Raw genomic sequence first — 16112 nt, forward strand, 5'->3', positions numbered from 1 at the left:
TACACAAGGTGAAGAAACTTGGAGCCCATTGCTCTGAAGGACTGTGAAGGAGATTGTCTTTGAGCAGCTCTCCCTAAATCGTGGGTTATTTCCTTTTCCTGGATGTGAGGTAAATAAAATGTTTATTGCCACACCAATGTGCCACTCTAGGATTTTCTCTGGACATTTGGGAAACCCGCAGAGGAGTTTCTAAGATCTCATCATATGAAAGAAAAAGTGGTTTTAGTTGCAAGATGTGAGTTCTATGGATGAGTGAGCATCAGCAAGCAAGCTTAGTCTGAACTGCTACCTTGGAAAACCAGCTTCTAAAAGCAATTAGTGATGAATTGCTCTCAGCACTCGGGAAGGTCATTAAACTGTGTTCCCAACATTAGCAGGTACAAAGAACATTCCCAGCTCAAAGATGGGGGTGGAAATCTCTCGAGCATTTTCCAGCCAAGGAAATTTTCAGCTGGGGAAGCAGGAAACAAAGAGCGTTCCTGCATGTGGTGTGAACAGCACAGGAGTTCAAAGGGGCCAGAAGGTCCATAAAACAGCAACGCTTTTCAAATCCTCCCACAGCTCGCAAGCATCACATTCATCTTAAAAATATTTCAGGATTCCAAATGGACCGAAAATTGAGGTCAGTATTTTTGTGCCACTCCAGCAGTTCAAAGCCTCACCCATTTGCACCCTTCCAATTTCGTCAGCACCTCGGCACTGCTGAGCCAGAGAGGAGAAAAACGGGGAGCCCATGGAATGAGTGCAATAAATCCCCAGTGGGAATTGCAGTTGGGGCAGTCAGTGTGTAAAATGGCCGAGGAGGGGATCCCAGGGAGGGAACCTCGGCACGGTGTGTCTGCTGAGCCTGGACCCTGATACACCATTTACAGGACTCAGGGTGGAAGCAAGGAGCCGCTTGGATTTGTTTGGTTGGTTGTTTCAATAATTCCAGCTGGGCTGGGCGCTGTGGTTCTGAAGGAAACAACACTCTCTGGACTCAGGAGCCTTCAGATGCAGACTCAACAAGTTCTCTGTGAATCAGCAGCGTGGATTAAAACATTCAATTACTACCCCGAGTAAAGAGGGCACTTATGGTTAAAACAAGGATGGGGAACACAGCTCAAGTTCTGGGCTGAAGTTGCATTTCTGTGTTCCCCCAGACTTCCTCTGTGACCTCCCTGGCAGTGAGAAGAGGCACAGGAGCTTCGTTTGTCCAGGGTCACACCCTGGCAGTGACACCTTTGAGTGCCTTGGGTGTGTTTGGATTGGCAGAGGGGATCCTGCCCCCCGGGACAGCAGCTCAGCAGTTAATCCAAAATACCACCAGTGTGGGCTGGCCTGGGGGAGCTCGCCTTGGGGTGGAGAGAGAGGCAGAAGAACCTCACCTGAAGAACCAAACCCTTCGGTGTCTTTGTGCCACCACAGACCACAGAGGAAGGACTTAGGAAAAGTTCCTAGTTCAGGGCAGGTGCTGCAGGTGTGAAGTCCATCTGAATACCAAAAAGTTTGTACTTGTGAAGGCAACACAACGTTGTCGCTGAAACCCAAAAACTTCCTGGAGATCCCAAAAAAGCCCTGGAAAAAATCCCCCAAAATCTCTTGGAGACCCCAGAGAATCCCCTGGAGAGCCCAAGAAAATCTCTTGGAGATCATGGAGGAAAAAAAAAAAAAAAAAAGCCCTGGAAACTCCAAAAATCTCCTGGAGATCCCAGAAAACTCCTGGAAACCCCCAAAAATCTCCTGGAGATCACAAAATACCCCAAAAACATCCTGAAAAAACCCTGGAAAACCACCTGGAGGTCACCAAAACCCCCTGGAGACCCCAAATCCTCCATAGGACCCCCAAAATCCCCTCTGGAGCCCTCCTGGACATGGAAAACCTCCCAGAAAACCTCTCAAACACCCTCTACAACCCCCCAAAATTCCCTGAAAAACCCCTGGAAAACCACTTGAAAAAAACCCAAAATTCCTTGGAAACCCCCTGGAAATCCCCAAAACTCCTGGATTCCCCACAAATCCTCCCAAAACGCCCTCAAATCCCTCCTGGACATGGAAAACCTCTTGGAGAACCTCTTGGAAAGCCTCAAAATCCCCATAACAAACCATGAAAAAACCCTGGGAAACCACTGGAAACCCCCAAAACTCCTGAATTCCCCCCAATAGTCCCAACTGAAACACAGAAAAAATCACAAACTCCTCAAGAGGCTCTGCTCAGCCAAGGGGTCTCTGGTATGTCTGTGAGAGAGGGGAGAAAAATGCAGCTCTCTGGTTTTCCTAAACATTGGGCAGTGCAGTTATTCCCATGATAGTCTCGAAGTTCAAGCAAAAAAACCCATTAATTAATCTCTGATTACTGCAAACTGTCCTCTATTTTTTCTGCTTGGTGACAGGCAAGCACCAGTTTATATAAGATTCAAAAAACTTCACACCTTGCTTCAATAGGCTGTGGTAGTCACTGGGTTAAGTTTAAAAGTAATGAGGTATTTGAATGAAATTTAGTCAAATTGGAGAGGTAAAGCCAGAAGAAAAGGCAGTTACAAGGCAGAAATCTCTCTACAGCTGTTACCTTCTGGTCTAATAGATTGTAATGTCAAAGGATGTTCTGATCTGACCATACATGAGAGCAGTGGATGTTTAAAAAGTTCTCATCCCTTCAAAAGTCTGATTTAAGTTGGCAAAAAGAGAGCAGCGAAATTTTCCCCAAAGCTCCTGAGTGTATGTAAACAACTTGGTGTCTAATTCCATTTGTACCTCTGACACTGGCTCTTAAAAGAGCCAAATTGGGCAGTTTTTCCTTGGGTAAAACACCCAAATAAATCAGTGGGCGGAAGGCACAGGGACAGGGGAAGGAATGAAATCCAGATCCTTTGGGCTACAGAATGTATGAATTCCTTTTAATGAGATTTTGATTACCAGCAGTAGTGCCTTGGAGCAAGAACTACAGCAATAATCTCTAATGTATTATTTTGCAGGAGAAATTTAAACATTCTAATGTTAATCCAATGAATGTCCATTTAGGCTGGCTAATGATGAAACACTGGATATTACACAGTGCTCACACGAAGATGAGGAGAGATGTCCTTTATGGGATCATATAAAAAGAAATCAGTTTCATCAAGAATGCAGTTACTCACTTGGAAACCTTCTCATTTACTGAGGCTCAAGAATCATGGGGGATCAAAAACTGATGTAATGAGATCATTTCCCCCAAGTAAAAATGCAATATGTGATTAGCCATTATTGACTATTACACAGAATGAAAAGGAGTTCAGTCCCACACCCCTATCCTCTCACATGGTGAAGTCTGGTTATAGAAAGAGCCCTATAAACATCATTTTTTTTTGACTGGAGGATCCAAGGTCTTTCATTATGGAGACTTATTTTAAAGGGAAAGTGGTGTCATTATCCAGTACTGATAGCTTTTTCTGAGAGGAATTCTTAACTTTCAAAATAAACCCCAAAATGTGTGAATTCTCAAGGAGTTTATCACACCATCTGCGTAAATGGGAGTACAAAAACCCCCGAGCTGCCTTTCATTGCTTACACTGCATTTTCTGTGTGGCTCCAGGTGAAAGCTGCCGATGTGGGGTGTTCTGGTCTAGGGGTGTGTGAACTGAACCAACCCCAACCCCGCAGGCAGGCTGTGAGGCTGTGTGATGTAAAAGGGTGCGGGGACAGAAGGAAGGCTCACCTGAGCTCTCTGGGGTTGCACCTGACCCCGAGCTCCAGACCCAAACCCTCCTCTAAGAGATCCTGGTACAAATCTCAGAGCTGTTACCCAAGCACACGGTGTTAGCAGCATCCTCAGACGTGGAAAGCCTCGGCACTGCTGAAGGCTAATTCCTTTCTTTTGTTCATTTCCCTGTGTCCCCACAGCAGCAGAACGAGTACCCAGAGCTGTTTCACCCCACACACCCCAGCAGAGTAGGAGCTATAGGACAATTTTTCTCCTGCCTCTGCCATTCGGAAAAGAGGATGAAGAATCCAAGGATCTGGACCTGGACCAGGTCTTGCAAGGAAAGAGTCTGCAGCAAGGAAGAGCAATTTGGCTTTTTCTTTATTTTATTTTTACAGCCCTCTCAAGCTGAATGAAGCAAATAGAGGAGAAAACTGCACATCTGCCACAAGAGAATAAAACCAGAACGAGTTGCCATCTGACGTGCCTGCAGCAGGCCCCAGACAAGAGCTGGAGCGGGCCAAGGTGTGTCTGGGCACCCTGGGTGTGGGTGTGACATCCTGATCTCTCCTTTTCCATGGATATGCTTTCCCCTGGCACAGGGAAAGGAATGCCTTCTCCATGGTGGCTGAATCAATTGCTCCACGGGCCTGTGACTTTAGGGAAATATTGGCTGCTTTTCTGATTTGCTCTGGTAAGGTTTAACTGCTGGGGATGAGGGGGGCCATTGTGTGCCTGTCAGAACACTCTGGAATGCTGGGGGCTCCTCCAGAAACCCAGCAGAGTGGGCACTGCTGGTGCTGCAGCCCTGCTGCTCGGAGCTCATGGCTCTGCTTATTTAGTGCATCACATGGGGCACTGCTGAGGCTCAGACACGGAGCCTGAGCTCCACACGGAACTCCATCTGCATCCTGCAGCCCCAAATCTACAGCAAACACATCCTGACACAGCTGAGTGGGAATGACTATTGCTCCTGTATTAAGATGCACTCAGAGATGTAGTGAAAAACACTCCTGTGCCTCTGGATAAATTAAAAAAATAAATGAAGAAGAAGAAGAAGAAGGAAAATAAAAGCTTTTATTCTGTAGGCAGTGAGTGCAGAAGGAATGAGAGGAGTGCTGTGCCAAGCAGGAGATGCTGCAGGACATCAGAGGAGGCCATCAGTGCTCTGTGACCACTGACACAGTGGAAAGAAAAGCTGGGGCAGTGCCCACAACATTCACTTGTCAGGTCCCTGCTTTCCCCCCAGAGGGGAGTTGTGCCCTGGAAGTCAGGTTTTGGTTGGGTCACAGCCACTCTCCTGTTGCTGTTAATTCTGTAGGAAGCATTTTGCATCACTCTCTGAGCTCTCAGTCTGTTTGCTGCTGAATTTTTAACACATGCAGTTGGTTTTGGCTGGAGAATCTTTAAGTGGGATTACACCTGCCAAAAATCAAAGGCTGAGGCAATAAGCAGGCAGGTGTAGAGATGGAGGGAGCTGCAGAAATTAGGGATATAATTGAAGTCAGGCACGCCCTTGGCAGGTGGTTTCCTTTTCATGCTCAAGGCCTGGGTGAGCCCAGGGACTGGAGAGGGCTGGGTGAGAGGTGGGGGTGATGAGTGAGTGTGGTCTGGGGGGTGGGAGTGGGGACTGCAGCCTGGACTGGGCTCTGCCTTTTCCTGTGCTCCTGCTCTGGGCTTCCACGAGCTCCAAAGGTTGGAAATTGTCCATGGGATGGCACATTTACTGGCAGTGTCAGCTAATGTTTTCATGATATAATTAAATAGCAATTACTTCCCTTCCTTCCTTCCTTCCTCTTCTGTCGTCCTACAGCGAGCTGTGAATAGAGTATGTTGAGATCTATTCTTGGTACAACTGTACAGTTGTGCTTCTTTTTTTTAATTATTATTTTAGCAGACACTTTCTCTGCATAATTCCAAAATAAGAAACTCAGCAGCACATATTTGAGGCTTCCAAAATCTGACATTCGCTCTCCTGGGTCAGAAGCAGTGCGTTAGTAATGACTGAAATAGATATTTGTTGGATTTTTTTTTTTTTTTATATTCTGTATCCTTTTACAAAAATAACAGCTAATTCATTGGATATTAATAGACTACTGTTTTTGGAATTTTGTTCTTGCTGTAAAATTAGTTTATTTGGGTTAACTTCCCACCCAGTCATGCTTGTCTGCAAAGTTCATGGAGATTTTGTGCTGTCAGATGCCAAATTCAAGGTAATTTGTGATGGTCAGCCTGATTTGCTCATGTCACACAAGTGTTTCCATAGATGCATTTGTGTGTGTATGACCTGACGTGTAGAACTTCGCTCTTACTGGAGTTTATTCCTGGGCATTACTTACCTCACAATGAGAAACAAGGAAACTTGAGATCATTTGTCACAGAACTATGACAGGTACGAAGTCTGAAAAAAAATAAAATATAAAGCCAGATTGTGCAATGTATGAAGAGAAATGAAGCTCACTTACCATCAAGTCATTAAAAACAATCCCAGCTGTCTTCTTTTCCCAAGAGTTAAATCCAGGCTGTTACTCCTGACTGCTCTGAGCTCCCCTGGAGGCACGGCAGTTTCTGCCAGTTGTTGGTGTTAGGTGTCAAGGTTTCCCTTTCCATGCAGAATTCCTTCATCTTTCATTTACCTTGTGCAGTTCTTTAAATGAATAACCCTTGTCTACAAGAAAAAATAATAATAAAAAAAAAGGTGCTTACATCCTTACCCTCGAGGAAAGAGCTGTCTTGGAATGGAATGTAAAGCTCAGCCAAGCTGGGGCTCAGCGGTTTTGTTTCTCCAGTGCTGCAAAGTCTCATCAGTTTAACGTGCAAGGCATCAGTCCTAAAGAATTTAGCCAGAACAGGCTCCACATCAAATGTTTCCAACCAATCCATCAGGAGTGTATCAGTTATGGGGTTTCTCTCTGCTGTGTCCTGCCTGAAGGCCACGGCACTGTCCGTGTTTAGTGCTTGGTTTCTCCTCTGGGCTTCGAGTGAGGTGGAAAATGAAAGAAATGGGCAAGGTATCCTCAGAGTCCCTGAAGACTGAGCAGAGCCAGCTTTTGGAAAAGGTCTCTCCCGCACCAGGACCTGCAGTAAAGCCACCTTTGGTTTGTGGCTGCACAGCTGGAAGAGCGAGGGGATGCTGCCAGAGGGGAAATTGAGCCCTTGAAAATCCGGTTGTGATTTTATTCATCCCTAGGACTAAAAATTCCCGAAATCCAATGGCTCCTCCAGAGGAAAAATGGTTTCTAGTTTCTCTCTCAGCTCATCCATGAGCGCTAAATGAACTTTTACTTTCTAGACTGGATCTCACTGGAATGCAGGGAGGAAGGAAGAAATACATTTCAGGTTCAGTCTCTGAAGGAAAAATGTCTGTACCATGACTCAAAAACATGACTGTCCTAGACAGGTTTAGTGACTATGGGAATAAATTGTTCTTTTTTGGTCGTTTACATTCTTGTTTTATATCTGAAAGGAGTTTTATGTGGCATTTGTCTTTCTCTGTATCCGAGCATTTGGTTTTCCGTGGTTTTTGAGCTGAACATTATTTCAGGGAAGCACTGGCTGTGGTTGTGTCTGTCACTGAGTATTTGGGATTTCTCTGCCCCACTGAAATTCCTGCCATTGTGTATCAGCAGTCAAAGTGCTTGGGTGCATCTGTGAATTTATTGACGGCACAGGTTGGTGGGAGAGCCAGTGGAACAGCAGCAGGATGATTCTCCCAGCTCTCATTACCCCTTCAATCAGAGTGAGCAGAAATAAATGTAATGGAGGCTGTTCAATCAGACAGGAGCAGTGCTAATCCAGCATTAAGATTCCTCATTCTTTAATGACAATCACACAGTGCAGGTACCATGGATACATCTCATTACGGCTGTGACAAACACATTTGTTTGCTCTGCTGTAATTTACCAAATTGGCAGATTCTAGTGGAGGACAGAAATTATAGGTTAGGCAGGCGTGCTGTTTGTGGCATTGTCCATAGAAATGCAAAGTGGAGCAGAATGAAAATGGGAAATTTTTTAGCTTTGTGGAAATGATGAAATTCAGACTGATTTAAACTTTTCTTTAAAGCTGCATTCAGGAAATGTAAACTTTTTCCTCATCAAGGTTTTGTTTTGAGAAGCTTTCCTTCTTGGATGTTTTCTTGCCTTTTTTTTTTTTTTCTCCAATAAAAAAGCAGTAAATGAAAACTAGAGCCAAAATAATTTCAGATAAAAATGTTAAAATTTCACTAGAATACTTTTGGAAGAAGCATTTTCGCATTTTTAAAAATGACTTAAATGTGAAATCTGGTGGAGCACTTGAAATTTCCCATCACTGTGTGGAATCAGCATGGTAATTTTCTGAACAAATCTTATTAAAAATTTTGACTGGCCAGATTTGATTTTGTAGAAATACAAAGAGAGAGAGAGAGAGAGAGAGATCCTTGACAAAATGATGTCATCCCAATCCCATTCCCCTCAGAGACTTCCTTGCTTTTCTAACCCTTCCAGTCTTGGTATTCCACTTCCATCTCCCTGCTTTCCCCTCGCCCACAGCTGTAGTTTGGCACCAGGAAAAAAAAATATATATGGGAGATAAAACTTTTAAAATCTGTTCATAGAAATAGTTTAAATCACAGGAATAACTCTGCACAGAATGTTCCTGACTGCAGGAAACAGAATCCAAGTCGAACATTGTCAGATTTCTGGGATCAGAAGGAGGGATTGAATGCTGGAGGGAGTTCAGAGGGAAGAGGGAGCTGTGGGGACTCGGATAAAAGCAAACTTTAGAAGAGTGGAATACACAGAGTTTGGCTGAGCAGAGGCTGCAGAGAGACAGAAGAGCACACAAATGTTTGAGGCATCGAAGCACCAGAGAGGCAGTGGAATTCTGAATGCTAAAAAAGGGACTTTTCTGGGAGTCATGGCTGAAGCTTCATGCAGCAGTTCAGGAAAATCTGAGAGGCCTCAGCTCTGCAGTGGTGGGGAACGAGCACACCCAGAGAGCTCTGAAGCACCACGGGAGAGGGGCCACCAGAGGAACTTTTCACTTTTGTTTTCTGACAGGTTGAATTCTCTGGATGTTGTTTGTTGCTCAGTTTGGGGGGGGAAAAAAATGGGGCTGCCACCTCAATCAGCTTTTAAAATGTTTTTATTTTAATTGTGGAGTCTGTACCTCCGTTAATTCCGAAGAAAGCTGTTTTGGTGGTGGTGAACCAAAAGAGTCTCACACAATCCTTTATCCTGTGCCAGTGCAGGGCCCCACTGACCCCCACCATGAGGAGGTGCATTAGAGATGCAAAAGAGCACCTGAGCTACAGGATTTACCCTGAGGATGGAGATGAAAGCAACCACCTGCAGCCCCTCTTTAGGAAGGAGAACACACCAGCACCTTTTGAGCTACAGAGAGCCTTCCAAGCCTCGAGGAGTTGACCTTAAACTGAGATCAGCATAACTTTGTGGAGTTTCCAGGGAGGGGTTAATCCCCCTGACACAGGATCCTGCTTATTGAGCCATGCACAAAACTAGACAAAGCCCTGAATGTCCTGCTGGACGTGTTTTTATTGTCAGAACTGTTCCATCTGATTTGTGTAGGTGGGTTTGTGTGTGTATGATGGACTTGCATCTCTTTCAGGAACAGCTCTTTTTAGCAGGACATTTTCACAGGCTGGATAAGATAAAAACTTGCATTACTTCAATGGTTGAATTAGTAACAATTTGGCAAGTGAAGGAGAACAGCACTTCATTGTGAAAACGCTTCTGTAACCATTAGCAACTCTGATTTGGTGTCAGGCTTAACTGTTCCCTAAAATTGAAATTACTTGTCCTTGGAGATGCTGAATAATAGCAGGTGTCTCTGGGAGTAAACCATGCCTGTCTTGATATTGTGCCTCTTTTAAAGGTAGAGGGATTCTTTGACATGGTAAATACTGCACACAAAAAATGTGCAGCAGGAGAGACAATCTCAGATAAAAATATAAACACTTTCTACTTTGATCTTTCAGTCACTTTTCCGAGGTATTGCCAGAACAATAGATTCATTAGCAAGGATGGTTTTATTCAGTAGATGCAAACTGCCTGAAGTCTCTCAGGGAGTCTCACGAGAGAGAGATTAGTGGAAATAGGTGGAATGGGGATTTAAGAAAAAGGCAAATATCCAAAGGCACACAGGAGAAATGCGACTCTGTTGTCAGGAGAATTGTTCCATGGAGAAGGGCTGATTCCTTTCAAAGGAAGCTGGGAAAGCTTTGCAGGTAAATTCACTGGTAGCAGAATTTGTTGCCTTTACGATACAGGGCAGTGCTCCCACCCAAAGATAACCCATCCAGTATAATAACTGCTGGGAGCAGGGCTCCAGAAAAGTGGGAGTTCTGTCTGTGTGGAGTGGAGAATGTCTGGAGCAAGCCAGGGCTGGGGTCAAGGAGCTTTGGCACTGCAGTTGTTGAGCTTCCTCTTTGTCCTTTGTGTAGCACAGAAAACCTGTAAGTGTGGAAGCGGCTGGGCAAGGAGACCAACTTAGTGAAAAATTATTTGCCACAGATAAGACTTCAAGTCCCTTTTATTGGTGGGTCTATAGCTATACTATCTTCCTTTTTTACTAGAGGTCTCTCACCTCCTTAACTTTTACTGGGAAGTAATTTTTTTGGAGGAGAATCAACTTTTCCAATCAAAATAAAGAACTTAAGATGAAGATTTTTTTTTTTTTTAATGCCTCAACTTCCCCATTGAAAAGTTGAGGGCATAATTTGTTTGCTAAAAGCTATATTTTCCTCATTGAAAATCGAGCATTTGGCATCATTTTGGCTTGTGTTTTCATCCACAAATGGAAAGGCTTTCATTGGAAGCTTTAGGGACAAAACCAGAAGCATTTAGAAGTTCTCTTGGAAAATGGTATGTGTTGCTTGGCCAGAAGTCTTATAATGCAATTAAGACAACTTGTTCAGGCAGAGAATTATAAATGCTGATCTCTTCATGGTCTTGTTGAAAAGCTATAATATTGCCCTGAGGTTAGTGGTAAAGTTTCAGCTCAGTGTTTACCCTTTACTTTTGTTCACAATGAAGCTTTCCAGAAATAGGGAGAGATGTCTAAAGTGTGTTGTCTTTAAAACACTATTTATAACACACACAGGAGTGTATTTATAGTCTTAGAAGCGCATCTGGAAATAAATATTGTCCTGAGAATGGCCCAGTTTGGATTTATTCAGGGTGCCCGATAACGAGGCAGATGTGGCCACACCCTGTTGGGAAAGTGTCAGGGATTTATCCTCTGCCCTGGCAAAGCGGAGACGAGGCTGAGGTGTGGCCCTTGAACCTACCTGCCCTTAGTGATGTAGGTCAGGACAAAATCCAGGGGGAGGAGCACCTTCCTGGCAGGTTTGGTGTTGGTGTTGCTGCAGGGGGGCTCAAACCTTCCCCCGTGCCCGATGGAAGCAGAAACAGAACCGGGAACGCACGGGAGCAGCGTGGGGAGCTGGGAGGGGCCCTGGGGGCAGCACACGGAGCTGCCAGCAGCAAAGAGAGGGGAAAGCAAGCAGAACATCTGCCCAGTTCACCTGAGCGTGTCATCAAAGGAAAAGGAGTCTCACTTCTGGCAGCAGTGCACCCCCAGTGCGCGCACACAGTGATCGAAGGCCGGCACGGTGTGAGAAGGGGAAGGGGATGCTGCCCTTGGGGATGATGATGTGCTGGGAGCTTGGCTGGCAGGTGTTCCCTTGGGAAAGGTCATGGCTGAGGGCTTGCATTAGTGGCTGAACAAATCAGAGACCCTCCGTTCCTCTCCTCAGGTCTGCTTCTAATCAGCTGAGCGTGTTTTCCCCAAAATGTGGTGTTCTTTCGCTTTTTACCTCTCACCTGCCTTGTGTAAATCTCAAGATCTCTCAGGGAGTGGTTGATTCAGGTGGCTTCAGCCTTGGCTGGGGCTGGAAAGTGTTATTATAATACAAACAATAGCTCATAATTAAGAAATCCGAGATAATGATATGGTAAAAATTACTTACCCTGAAAAATCTGTCCAAATATCAAGATAAAATGGACAAGTAAGATAAAACTTTTTCACAGCATGTGATAGCTTTTTGGGAAGGGAAGGAAAGGGTCTTGCTGAAGTCCTGTTTGCCATTCTTTAACTCCACAGTTGGCAGAAGTTTGGACATCTGTCTCATGAGATGATATTAAAAAGTCACAGATATGGCCACCTGCAACCTGTGAAGTAAAATTCATAAAGAAACTTTAGATTACAGAATTTACAACACAGACTTTTTTTTTTTCTTTTTTTTTTCTTTAGATGTTTCTTACCTGGGTACCTAAAGGAGAAAAGAATTTGTGGTGCAGATGAGAAGCAAGACTTGAAATACCAATATTTCCTGCAAGCTGAAAATCCTGGAGTGTGACTCAAGTCCGTGGTGATCCAACCCAGCACGGGGTGAGTACTGCATGTTCCCAGGCCAGCATGTGCTGCATTCTTAACCATCCAAGCTATTAGCAAAATATGAAGGAAAGTTTAAGTTGTGAAAGAAAATGGGCTTTGGATTCCTATTAATGATAAAATTAATTTTATATCCAAACTATTGGACAATGGCCCCCTGGAGAACAGTGAAGAGAGTGAAAATCCCTCAGACAATGAATGTTGAAAGCTGCATAATAGTCTTATCATTTCTGTACAGCCTTGGTTGAGACAGCTGTAATTAATTATGAGAAAATGACAAATGGTCAAGGCTGTGCTGAAGGCAGTGGCCCTGGTACTTGACATTGTAATGCAACTGGGGAAAAGCTTGTCAAATCAAGGTTGTGTTAATTTATTAGGCAGCCATTTGTGTCAAGTTGAATAAAAGGAAGAAAAAAATAAGAGGTGAAAAGCTACTGCAAATATGAGGCATTTGGGTGGATTTTCATACACTGTAGATTGTCAGAATGCAGTCATTTCATTCATCTGACTTCTGCTCCAGGTCCTTGTTCCCTTGTCACTCACCCCTCACACAGCGAGCCACCGCTGGAAATCCATCCAGCATTTCTTGTTTGTTGTACCCTACAGGGTCAGTGGAGTCAAATCTTAGTTTGGGGTTCCTCTTCAGTAAGCTACAAGTCTTTCCTACTCTTTCTAGTTTAATTTTTCGTCACAAATATGTTTCAAAATACTCCCTTCAGCTCCTGGGATCCTTCAGACCTGTGCTGAGCAAAGCAGCAGCAGAGTCCTGTGGTCAAACTGTTGGATCACTGCTCAGGGAAGGGGGATTTCAGCCTTGGCTGGGCTCTTGACTTCTTCTGTGCACTTTTGCTTTCTTCTGTCTTGCTTGTTCCAACCATAATTCCTAAAAACAGAACTTTCTTTTAGTCCTTCGGGTCCCAACAAAGCTTTCAATAGGTCCAAACTTCTGCAAAAGATTAATATTTGTAAATAAACTGAAATTTGGTGTTTGCTTTCAGCATAGCCTAGCAGCCTGGTAGGGGGGATTGGGGTTTTTTTGCAGTCACTGACAAACATGGCAAGAGCCACTGGCTGTGGCCAAGTGAATAACGTGTGACAGGCAGTGTCCAAGAGTCCCAGATCCCTGTCTCCTTCCAGCATCAATATGCAGGCCTTGGAAAATGTCATTGTGCTGTCAGTCCCCAGAGAGCATCAGGACACTCTCCAAATGGGTTTGTGTGGGAAATGGGCCCTAAAAGGCCAGGAAACATCCTGGTAATTCTCCCTGAACATCAGCGTATGGGCATTCAGCACAGATGCTGCTCTAATTATGATGCATTAAGAACTTTATGTCAATAGTCCTGAGCTCTTACACAGCACAGGGTAGGCAGCAGTTGTTACAAAACATAAGGGTTCTTAAGAGACCCCTAATCTTCATTAATCTCTGCATCTTGGGTGTTTTTTGAAACTTTAGAAAATGCTGTAAGGATAGAAAAGGACCTTTATATATAAGAACACACAATTGTCTTTATTTTTCTCTAAGTGGTGGTTTTTTGGCTATTTAACCAGTGAACTCCCATTTGACCCTTAAACCTTAGAGCAGAACGTGGCAGGGTGTGATGGTGCTGCTCTGCAGCTCTCCAGGTGGCTGTCCCCAGCTCATCACCCCTGTTTGCACCATTCATTAAGTTATGCTGAGAAGAGGTGACTGATCTAACTGCAAAATAACCCCTCCTCGAAAAATCAGTAATTTTTTGCTCGATCAGTTGATTGCTAAGACTTGTGTCGTTTTGTAGCACGGATCTGATTAGAGACACCTTTGGCTGAATGTTAAGCATTTATCTGCTGTGATGCAATTCTAAGCAGGGCTATAAATCTGTCTGTATACAGATGTTTAATGTGTTAAAATTGCCCGAGGTGCCGATTCATACCCTTTTGCATGTCTGTGTTCAGAGGATTCATCCTCCACTTGGACCCGGCCTGGTGTGGGCATTGTCCTCTGGGCTGTGGTGCCTGGTTATATTTTATATATTTATGTGTTTGTGTGTGTTATGGTGCTTGCAGATAAACGCTGTGCGTGGACTGCTTTGGGATAAACTGGGATAAACTGGTGGTGAAATAGCAGGGAATGGTGCCACAACCCATTCAGAGCGTTCAACCAAGGGCGTTCTGGACGTGGGTGTCAGTCCTGGTGTGGGGCAGAAGGACCTTCACATCAGTGGTGCCATTAAAGTTGGCCCTGAAGCAACTGGCGAGCTGGGATGAGGTTTATTTTCTTAGTCCAAGTTTTCTGACTGAAGATGATGAGTCTGTGATTTTATTTTTTGTTGTTGAGGCTCAAGACATGAAAACGTGTCTGAAGTCTTTCATTTCCACCTATTGAAAGTGCTTTAAAAGGGAAAGGAATAAACAGATGGCTCTCATTAACACAGGAGTGCTTTAATCTTTTGCACATTTTAAATTTTATTTTCCTTTCAATGTTTGTAAGTAAATTGGTATAAAATTAAGACTTCACCAGAGCAATTGAATTTCACACATTTCAATCCATGAAAGGAGAGGTGGACTCCGTCCAAATTGTGACAACTGATGTAACCCTGGCTTCACAATTATCTGTTATGATCCACGAATGCACTCGGAGTGGATGAAATGCAGCGGGGCTGGCCCTTGCACATCTCCCTCCAGCAAACCTCCTTTGAAAGCCCCGTGTACAACTGGGGATCTCCCCTCTGCCATTCCACCAAACAGCTTATTTTGAGCTGCAAAAATACAGAGCCCATGGTTTAGAGGAACACGTGCAGGAACTGTGGATGAAATATGCTCCAGGTGTAAACTGCAGGGACATCGATGGAGCTCTGCCATTTCAAACAATCTGTAGTGTGCTGGGGCACCACCTGACAGAGATGGTGAAACACCACCACTTCTCATGGCTCAGGAGCTCAGTGGTGGTCAAGTGACTCCATCCCGAAGAAGCAGAGGTTGCTGCAACCTCCAGCTTCAAAACTTTGTGTTTTCACCTCGTTCTTCTGCAATTCCTGCTTAGCAAATTCTGTTTCAAGCCAGGCTGCAGGGCCAGGGCTGGACCAACTGCTGCCACAGCTTCTGATCCTGCATCAGTCAAAGGTTTTTCAGTCCAATCAAAGGCTTTTCAGTCCAACCACAATTCTCAATTTAATTGATAGGGGATGGGTACCCCTTCTGAGGGATTGGGAGGTCATGGCTTTGCTCCAAGTGCTGGAGGTGTCAGAGTGCTGAGTAAGGCTGGGCCAGACGAGGTTCCTTGTGGCACTGAGGAAATCCCATTGTTTGTGACATTGGTACAGAGCAGTGACATTGGCACAGAATTGCAAATGCAAACAGCAGGTTTCTGATATCTCCCCTGTAAATAGAATTACATTCTTTAAGGCTTGTTTTGTAAGATAGAAATCAAGGTCTGATCCTCTCCTATTTATTTTCGGAAAAAAAAGAGGAAAATTGGAGAGCTGCTAGACTTGCAACATCAGAAAATGAAGACTCTCGGGGAAAAAAGATTTTAATTCTGTTCCTCTTAAAAGAGAATTGTGTATAAAGTGGCTTTTCTACTTCCTAGGAGCTTTCTTCGTTTCTGAAAAAGAATGTTTATTTTTGGTGGCAGTGTACAGCATACTGATTAAAATAAAAAAAAAAGGCTTAACATTTCCAGTTATGTTGAGGAATTTTGTTTTGAGCCTAACCTTTTCAAATAGTAGATGTTTTAACAGAAAATGGAATACATCTCATTTTGGAAAGTTATTTTTAAGTGGGGAAAAAAGAGCATTCTCACTTGGCTAATATACAGTTTTTCAGGTTTTCCTATCTAAATTGGATGAGGGAAAGTGTTTCAAAAAATAGCGTGTCAAAATCTGAATAAGTTGAAAGGACTTGGAGTGTTGCTCCTTGGCAAACTTGATATTTAGACCAAAAAATGTTCTTTCCTAGATGCTTTGCACACACTTCTCAGGACAAAGTCAGCTGCTTTGTGTGGGCTCCTGGGAGGCCAGAGAACATCAGAATTTATTTTTTTTTCTTTCAGGATTTCGATCCAGAATGATTCAAGCGTGAT

At 44.0% G+C, this 16112-nt stretch overlaps 1 long non-coding RNA gene across 4 annotated transcripts in view; it reads left to right on the forward strand.

The window, feature by feature from the left end:
• LOC138119157 (uncharacterized) overlaps positions 1-16112 on the forward strand; it is a 187318-nt gene that overhangs the window by 140497 nt on the left and 30709 nt on the right. For 2 of the 4 annotated variants that reach the window (XR_011155405.1, XR_011155407.1), the window contains exons 2-3: positions 4057-4183; positions 11915-12052. This is a non-coding gene — a long non-coding RNA (uncharacterized lncRNA). Of the gene's footprint in view, positions 1-4056; positions 4184-5189; positions 5211-11914; positions 12053-16112 lie in introns of those variants that run through there. The other 2 variants (XR_011155408.1, XR_011155406.1) reach the window with 2 other exon arrangements.

The sequence above is a fragment of the Aphelocoma coerulescens genome, chromosome 15, assembly GCF_041296385.1.
Source record: "Aphelocoma coerulescens isolate FSJ_1873_10779 chromosome 15, UR_Acoe_1.0, whole genome shotgun sequence".
NCBI lineage: Eukaryota > Metazoa > Chordata > Aves > Passeriformes > Corvidae > Aphelocoma > Aphelocoma coerulescens.